Source organism: Arachis ipaensis, chromosome B06 (genome assembly GCF_000816755.2).
Source record: "Arachis ipaensis cultivar K30076 chromosome B06, Araip1.1, whole genome shotgun sequence".
In the NCBI taxonomy this organism is placed as follows: domain Eukaryota; kingdom Viridiplantae; phylum Streptophyta; class Magnoliopsida; order Fabales; family Fabaceae; genus Arachis; species Arachis ipaensis.
Window position 1 is genome coordinate 26,034,484 of NC_029790.2, and position 7,924 is coordinate 26,042,407.

Consider the following 7,924-nt stretch of genomic DNA (forward strand, 5'->3'; position numbering starts at 1 on the left):
CAAGTTGGAGACATATCCGGGTTGGTTTGACTTCTTCAGTTAAACCAAGCTTTCTGATAGTGGATGCAGGTATTAGGTTTATACTTGCCCCAATATCACATAAAGCTGTCTTGGTGCAATTACCCTCTAATATGCATGGTATCATAAAGCTCCCGGGATCTTTAAGCTTTTCTGGGAAGCTTTTCAGATGACTGCATTGCATTCTTCAGTGAGGAGAACTCTTTTAGTTTCTCTCCAATCCTTCTTATGACTCAAGATCTCTTTCATGAACTTGGCATAAGAGGGTATTTGCTCAAGTGCCTCTGCAAACGGAATCTTTATTTCAAGAGTCCTGAGATAGTCTGCGAAGCGGGCAAATTGCTTATCCTGCTCCTCTTGGCAGAGTTTTTGAGGATAAGGCATCTTGGCTTTGTATTCCTCAACCTTAGTTGCTGCAGGTTTATTTCCTACAGAGGTGGTTGGAGAAGCCTTTTTAGAGGGGTTGCCATCAGCACTTGTGTGTGTCTGATCCCTCACTGGCGTTTGAATGCCAGGGTTGGAAGCTGGATTGGAGTTGGACGCCAACTTCTTACCTGTTTTTGGCGTTTGAACGCCAGAATTGAACTTCCATTGGGTGTTTGACGCCAGCTCCTTGCATGTTTCTGGCGTTTGAATGCCAGCACTGCGCGTGGGTTAGGCGTTTAAAACCCATCTTTGCATCCTTTTCTAGCATTTGAACGCCAGAGTTATTCCTCTCTGGGCTCTTACTGTCCTTAGAGGGATTTTGGATAATATTTTACTCATCCTCTGTCAGTTGTTCTTTTTTTGGCTTTCTGCTGCTCTGAAGTGAGGTATTTAATGTTTTCGCACTTCTTAATTGAACTGCTTGGCACTCCTCTGTTATCTGTTTTGATAACTGCTATTTTGTCTGATTCAATTGTGATTCCATATCCTTGTTAGCATTTTTGGTTTCTTGTAGCATCTTCTTAACTTCTGCTAACTGCCTTGTTATAGAAGATAGTTGCTGATTGAGTTCAGCAACTTGTTCCTGAGGACTAAAGTCAGTTGATACTGCCTTAGCTTCTTCTTTCATGGAGGACTCATTACTTATGTATAGATGCTGATTTCTAGCAGCTATATCAATAAGCTCTTGAGCCTCTTCAATAGTCTTTCTCATGTGCATAGATCCACCAGCTGAGTGATCTAGAGATACCTGAGCTTTTTCTGTAACCCCGTAGTAGATGTCTAACTGCACCCACTCTGAAAATATTTCAGAGGGGCATTTCCTTAGCATTCCTCTGTACCTCTCCCAGGCGTTATAAAGGGATTCATCATCCTCTTGTTTAAAGCCTTGGATGTCCAGCCTTAGCTGTGTCATCCTTTTTGGAGGGAAATATTGATTCAGAAATTTGTCTGATAACTGTTTCCATGTTCTTATGCTTGATGTAGGTTGGTTATTTAACCACCTCTTAGCTTGATCTTTTACAGCAAATGGAAACAGTAATAATCTGTAGACATCCTGATCTACTTCCTTGTCACGTACTGTGTCAGCAATTTGCAAGAACTGTGCCGGAAACTCAGTAGGTTCTTCCTGTGGAAGACCAGAATACTGGCAATTTTGCTGTACCATGACAATGAGCTGAGAATTTAGCTCAAAACTGCCTGCTTTGATGGGAGGTATACAGATACTACTCCCATATGCAGCAGTAGTGGGATTACCATATGACCCCAGAGTCCTTCTGGACTGTTCATTTCCACTTAGGTCCATGATGGAGAAAGGGAGATGATGCGGATTGCAAATAAAATATTTTTATTTTTATTTTTATTTTTATTTTGAAAACCAAAATTAAAATAAAATAAAATAAATGAAAAATTGAGTATAATTTCAAAAATTAGAAGAAAAAGAAATAAAAGAAAATTGAAAACTAAATTAATTAATTAATTAAAAATATTTGAAAAATAAAGGGTAAGGATTTTCGAAAAAAGAAGAGAGAGAAAGTGGTTAGGAAGTTTTGAAATTTAAATTTTAAATTTGAAAATTAAATTTTGAATTTTAAATTTTTGAAATTCGAAATTTGAATTTTTGAAATTTGAAAATTTGAATTTTGAATTTTGAAAAAGTCAACAATATAAGATAAGGATTTGAAAAAGATATGATTTTTTTAAAAAGATTTGAATTTTGAAATTTTAAAACTAAGATAAGATAAAATAAAAATTTTAAAATAAAATCTGAATTTTTAAAAGGAAATTTTGAAAAATCAATTAAAATAAAGGGAAAAGATATTTTTGAATTCAATGAGGAAAGAGAAAAATAATAAACTGACACCAAACTTAGAATTTTTAGATCAAAATAAAGAAAACGAGTAAGAAAACTTTGAATGTCAAGACGAACACCAAGAACACTTTGAAGATGAAGATGAACACCAAGAACAATTTTTGAAAATTTTTAAGAAAATAAAAATACAAAGAACACCAAACTTAAAAGTTTGACACAAGATTTAATAAAAAAAATTATTTTTGAAAAAGTTTTAAAAGGAAGATACCCAATTACCAAGAACATAAGCACAACGCTCTAGCCAACTGAGCTATAAATTTAACGTGTTTTAAAAAAAGGTATTTAATGTATATAAATTTTTTTTGAATACTGATAATTTGAAAACACACAAGAAAAACAAAAAAAGACACAAAACAGGAAAAACTAAAGATCAAACAAGAAAAATAGCAAGAACAACTTGAAGATCAAGAAAGAACAATGAACACAAATTTCAAAAATTTAAAGGAAAATAAAAACATGCAATTAACACCAAACTTAAAATATGAATCTAAACTCAAACAGAAGACTCAAAGAAAAATTAAAAATTAATAAAGAAAAATAAGAAATTTTTGAAGAGAAAATAAAAAACTATAATTTAATGACTCTAAATCAAAAAGATAAATTTTTCCTAATCTAAGCAACAAAATAAATCGTCAGTTGTCCAAACTCGAACAATCTCCGGCAACGGCGCCAAAAACTTGGTGCACGAATTGTGAATCACACTTTTCACAACTCGTACCACTAACCAGCAAGTGCACTGGGTCGTCCAAGTAATACCTTACGTGAGTAAGGATTGATCCCACGGAAATTGTTGTCTTGAAGCAAGCTATGGTTATTTTGTAATTCTTAGTCAGAAAATTAGTAATAAAAGTGATTGGGTTTATGAGGAGTAAATAGCATAAATTAAATAATACTTGTTATGCAGTAATGGAGAACAGATTGAGGTTTTGGAGATGCTCTGTCTTTTGAATCTCCGCTTTTCTACTGTCTTCTTCTTCACGCACGCAAGACTCCTTCCATGGCAAGCTGTATGTTGGTGGATCACCGTTGTCAATGGCTACCATCCGTCCTCTCAGTGAAAATGGTCCAAATGCGCTGTCACTGCAAGGCTAATCATCTGTCGGTTCTCACTCATGTCGGAATAGGATCCATTGATCCTTTTGCGTCTGTCACTATGCCCAGCACTCGTGAGTTTGAAGCTCGTCGCAGTCATCCCATCCCAGATCCTACTCGGAATACCACATACAAGGTTTAGACTTTCCGGATCTCAGGAATGGCCGCCAATAATTCTAGCCTATACCACGAAGACTCTGATCTCACGGATTCGAATGCTCTGTTGTCAGGAGATGCAATGAAACGCGTGAACCAGGAATCAAAGTGATACACAATCAATCTAAGGTAGAACGGAAGTGGTTGTCGGGCACGCGTTCATGGGTTGAGAATGGTGATGAGTGTCACGAATCATCACATTCATCATGGTTAAGTGCGAGTGAATATCTTAGAACAGAGACAAGCGTGTTTGAATAGAAAACAGAAGTAATTGCATTAATTCATCGAGACACAGCAGAGCTCCTCACCCCCAATCATGGAGTTTAGAGACTCATGTCGTAGAGATACAATGTAAAATGTGAAAATGTCATGAGGTACAAAAAAATCTCTAAAAGTTGTTTAAATACTAAACTAGTAACCTAGGTTTACAGAAAATGAGTAAACTACGATAGATAGTGCAGAAATCCACTTTCGGGGCCCACTTGGTGTGTGCTGGGCTGAGACTTGAGCTTTACACGTGCCTAGGCTGTTTTTGGAGTTAAACGCCAGGTTGTAACCTGGTTTGGGCATTTAACTCCAACTTGTAACCTGTTTCTGGCGTTTAACACCAGAATGGAACATGAAACTTGCGTTAAACGCCAGTTTACGTCGTTTATCTTTGAGTAAAGTATGGACTATTATATATTGCTGGAAATCCCTGGATGTCTACTTTCCAATGTAGTTGAGAGCGTGCCATTTGGATCCTGTAGCTCCAGAAAATCCATTTTGAGTTCAGGGAGGTCAGAATCCAACAGCATCTGCAGTCCTTTGTCAGCCTCTGAATCAGATTTTTGCTCAGGTCCCTCAATTTCAGCCAGAAAATACCTGAAATCATAGAAAAACACACAAACTCATAGTAAAATCTAGAAATGTGAATTTTGCTTAAAAACTAATAAAAATATACTAAAAACTAACTAAATCATACTAAAAACTATCTAAAAGCAATGCCAAAAAGCGTATAAATTATCCGCTCATCAGGCACCAAAGGAGAACTTACACGCCAAAAGCAAGATGCATAGGTGGCACCTAACTTGGCTTTTCCCAAGTTAGGCGCCAAGACACAATCAACACGTCCAAGCAAGGCTGCCATAGTGGTGCCTAACTTGGGAATTTCCAAGTTAGGCGCCAGCCTTAAATCATCAAGTGGTCCCAGCGCTCAATCAAGCAGCATGCGAAGATCTTGATCAATTTTGGATTAAATTTTATTATATTTAAAAATAGAAAAAGATATTATTTAGTTTTAGAAAATATATTTTACATTAATTAGGATTAGATATAAAAGGGAAAAGAATAAGCCCTTCGAACTCCTCTCATCTCTCACACCTCATTCCGCACTTTACAATTTTTAGAATCCTTGTTTTCTCTCTGAGCCATGAGCAACTAAACATCCACTATTAAGGTTAGGAGCTCTGTTTATTGTATGGATTGATACTATTACTCTTCTATTTTAATTAATGTTTTGATTTCAATTTCAAGAATTTGTTTTCGTTCTTCATCTTATGAATCTAGGTGGAACAGAAGTATGACCCTTATTCTAATTGAGTTCTTGTAAACCTTGGAAAAGCAATTTACCTGAACAACAGATTGAAAACAAATTCTCCTAAATCACTAATCATCTAGACTTAACGGGATACGTGACATATAATCCTCTTATATTTGGGTAATTAGGGTTTCTGTGGCACATAAACTAGTTTTGAACTTAACCCTCTAATCGGAATCAAGTGACCAAGGAATTGGCGATTGATAAAGGTTAGAGGAGCCTAAAAAGGTCTAACGAATTAGGGTTGAGTCACATATAATTTGCCATGAATTGAATCTTGCATGATTAAAGTAGTTGGTAAGAAAAGTTAATCTGGAAAATAAACATCTCTGAAACCTTAACTGTTTTACTCATATATTTCACAACCCGTTTACTGCTTGCTTTCTAATTTTCTAAATTTACTGTTTAATGCAATTGAGACCCAAACACTATTTTCTGCTTGTCTAACTAAGTAAATCATGCAATCATTTTTGCTTAATCCATCAATCCTCGTGGGATCGACCCTCATTCACTGGAGGTACTACTTGGTACAACCTAGTGCACTTGCCGGCTAGTTTGTGGGTTATAAATTTCGCACCAATAATCAATTAAGAACAAAGTTGCGAGAACTGGACCGGTCAATGAACCGCTAGAGTGACTGGTTCAATGGTTTAAAAGTTCAATTAGAGTTTAACTAGGGTTCAACCGGTTTAATTAAATATATAATAAAATTATCCAATAATCAATTAAGAACAAAGTTGCGAGAACTGGACCGGTCAATGAACCGCTAGAGTGACTGGTTCAATGGTTTAAAAGTTCAATTAGAGTTTAACTAGGGTTCAACCGGTTTAATTAAATATATATTAAAATTATTAAAAATTTAATATATAATTTTAAATATTTAAATTTAATAAATTTTAGGTTAATAAAATTTAAAACTATAGTTAAAAATTAACAAATTACTTCAACCATCAAATTTTATAACTAAAAAAATTAAAATAGATGAAAATGACAAATCAAAATTTAGAAAAATAAGCATATTCACCTCAAAATTTTCAAAAATTCCATACTCCACCACAGCACATCAACTCAGAATTAGAAAGAACAATAAGCAGAATCACCAAATCAGAAAAATCAGCATAAACTCAAACAATTCAAAATCAGAATGATAGCATAAAGTTATAAACAACTCAAAACCAGAAAAAATTTCAACATAAATAATATAGTGAAGCAATGCATCATAGCACCATCAATTGAGAATCAAACAAATCAACAATAAACAAGTAAAGCAACTAAGAAATCAGAATAAATAAAATTAACAAACACAACAGAGGAAACAAATTAAAAACTGAAGTGAAAAAGGGAAGAAATCTGTGAAAATAAAGATGACCACGAAGATGTTAAGGGACTGCGAAGATTGAAGAACTCACGGGCGACGGCGAAGAGCCCATGGTGGCACGGGTACATTCGCACTTTGCACAGAGTGGTGCTCGACACTGACAGGGAGAGATGTCTCGGAGACAGAGGCGTTTTTGGCGACGAGAAAGAGGCGGCCGACAACGGAGACGATAGAGAAGAGCGGCGGCGTCTGAGACTGAGAGTGAGATAGATTGGAGCATTTTTCCATTTTAGTGAGACTAAGAGTGGGAGAGAAGAGAGAAGAGAGAAGCAGAGAAGCAGAGAAGCTCGGAATGCCATGCACATCAACCACAGCTCCATCGCCTCCTTCCTCCACCGCTGCCGTGCTCCGACAAGCGCTCCGCTCATTCTTCCGCTGCTCTCCAAAGAACCTTTGAAATAGGGATTTTGGTATGTTGGTGACATTGAGAGTGAGAGAAGGAGATTGGGGGCATTTGGGCTGCGCGTTTTATTTTTTTATTTTTTTTGTTTTTTAATTAAACCAAAACGATGTCGTTTGGTGTTGAAGGGGAGAACCGGACTTCAAAAAAAACTGGCCGATTCATTCGTTTTACCGATTTACCACCGCTTTGGCAGGTTTTTTCATTAGTTTTTGCAGACTGGTTTTAGACATTAACCAAACCGGCTAACTAACTGATTCCCGGTTAACCCGGTCGAACCGACCAGTCCGGTCCGATTTTCAGAACCTTGATTACGAATGAAAGCAACTCCAACCAACTAACTAAAAAATAGGTATGTTACAAAATGAAATAAAAAAAAAACTTTTACTATCCTAATTTTTTAAATTTTAAAATCAAAAATAAAAAAAAATTGACTTAGTTAGCTTATCCTATAGTTGAGTAGGATCCATTTATAGAAGAGTCAATGAATAAGCACTGCCCTAATCAGTGTACTAAGTCATCTATTATAACGGTTGTACCATTGTTGCCATAAGAGACATAAATCAGGAAGGAATCTTAAGGCAAATGAACGATCCAGTTCCCATAGAATACAAGTATAGCATTCTGGTGTGGGAACTGCGGAATTTTGAGGGGACTGCAGATTTATACCAATTAATGACTCTTTACTACCACATGTTAATTTCTTTGCATATTTTTTGGCGGGTTCGAAATGTAAGAATTTATTGGACTGGATTATTTATACTAAAATTTTAAAATACCCTTGTAAAATAATTTAGAATATTGATCAGTATATATTGTGTACAAATACAATATATATCAAGGATTTGAAAATCTAATAGACTATCAAATCATTCCAACTACAAATTCACTAATCACTAGTTCAATTTAATTAATTTAACCGTAATTGAACTTTTTATAACAAATATAATTATAAATAAATATACAAAAACATCATCATATTATAATTTAAATATTAAAAATACA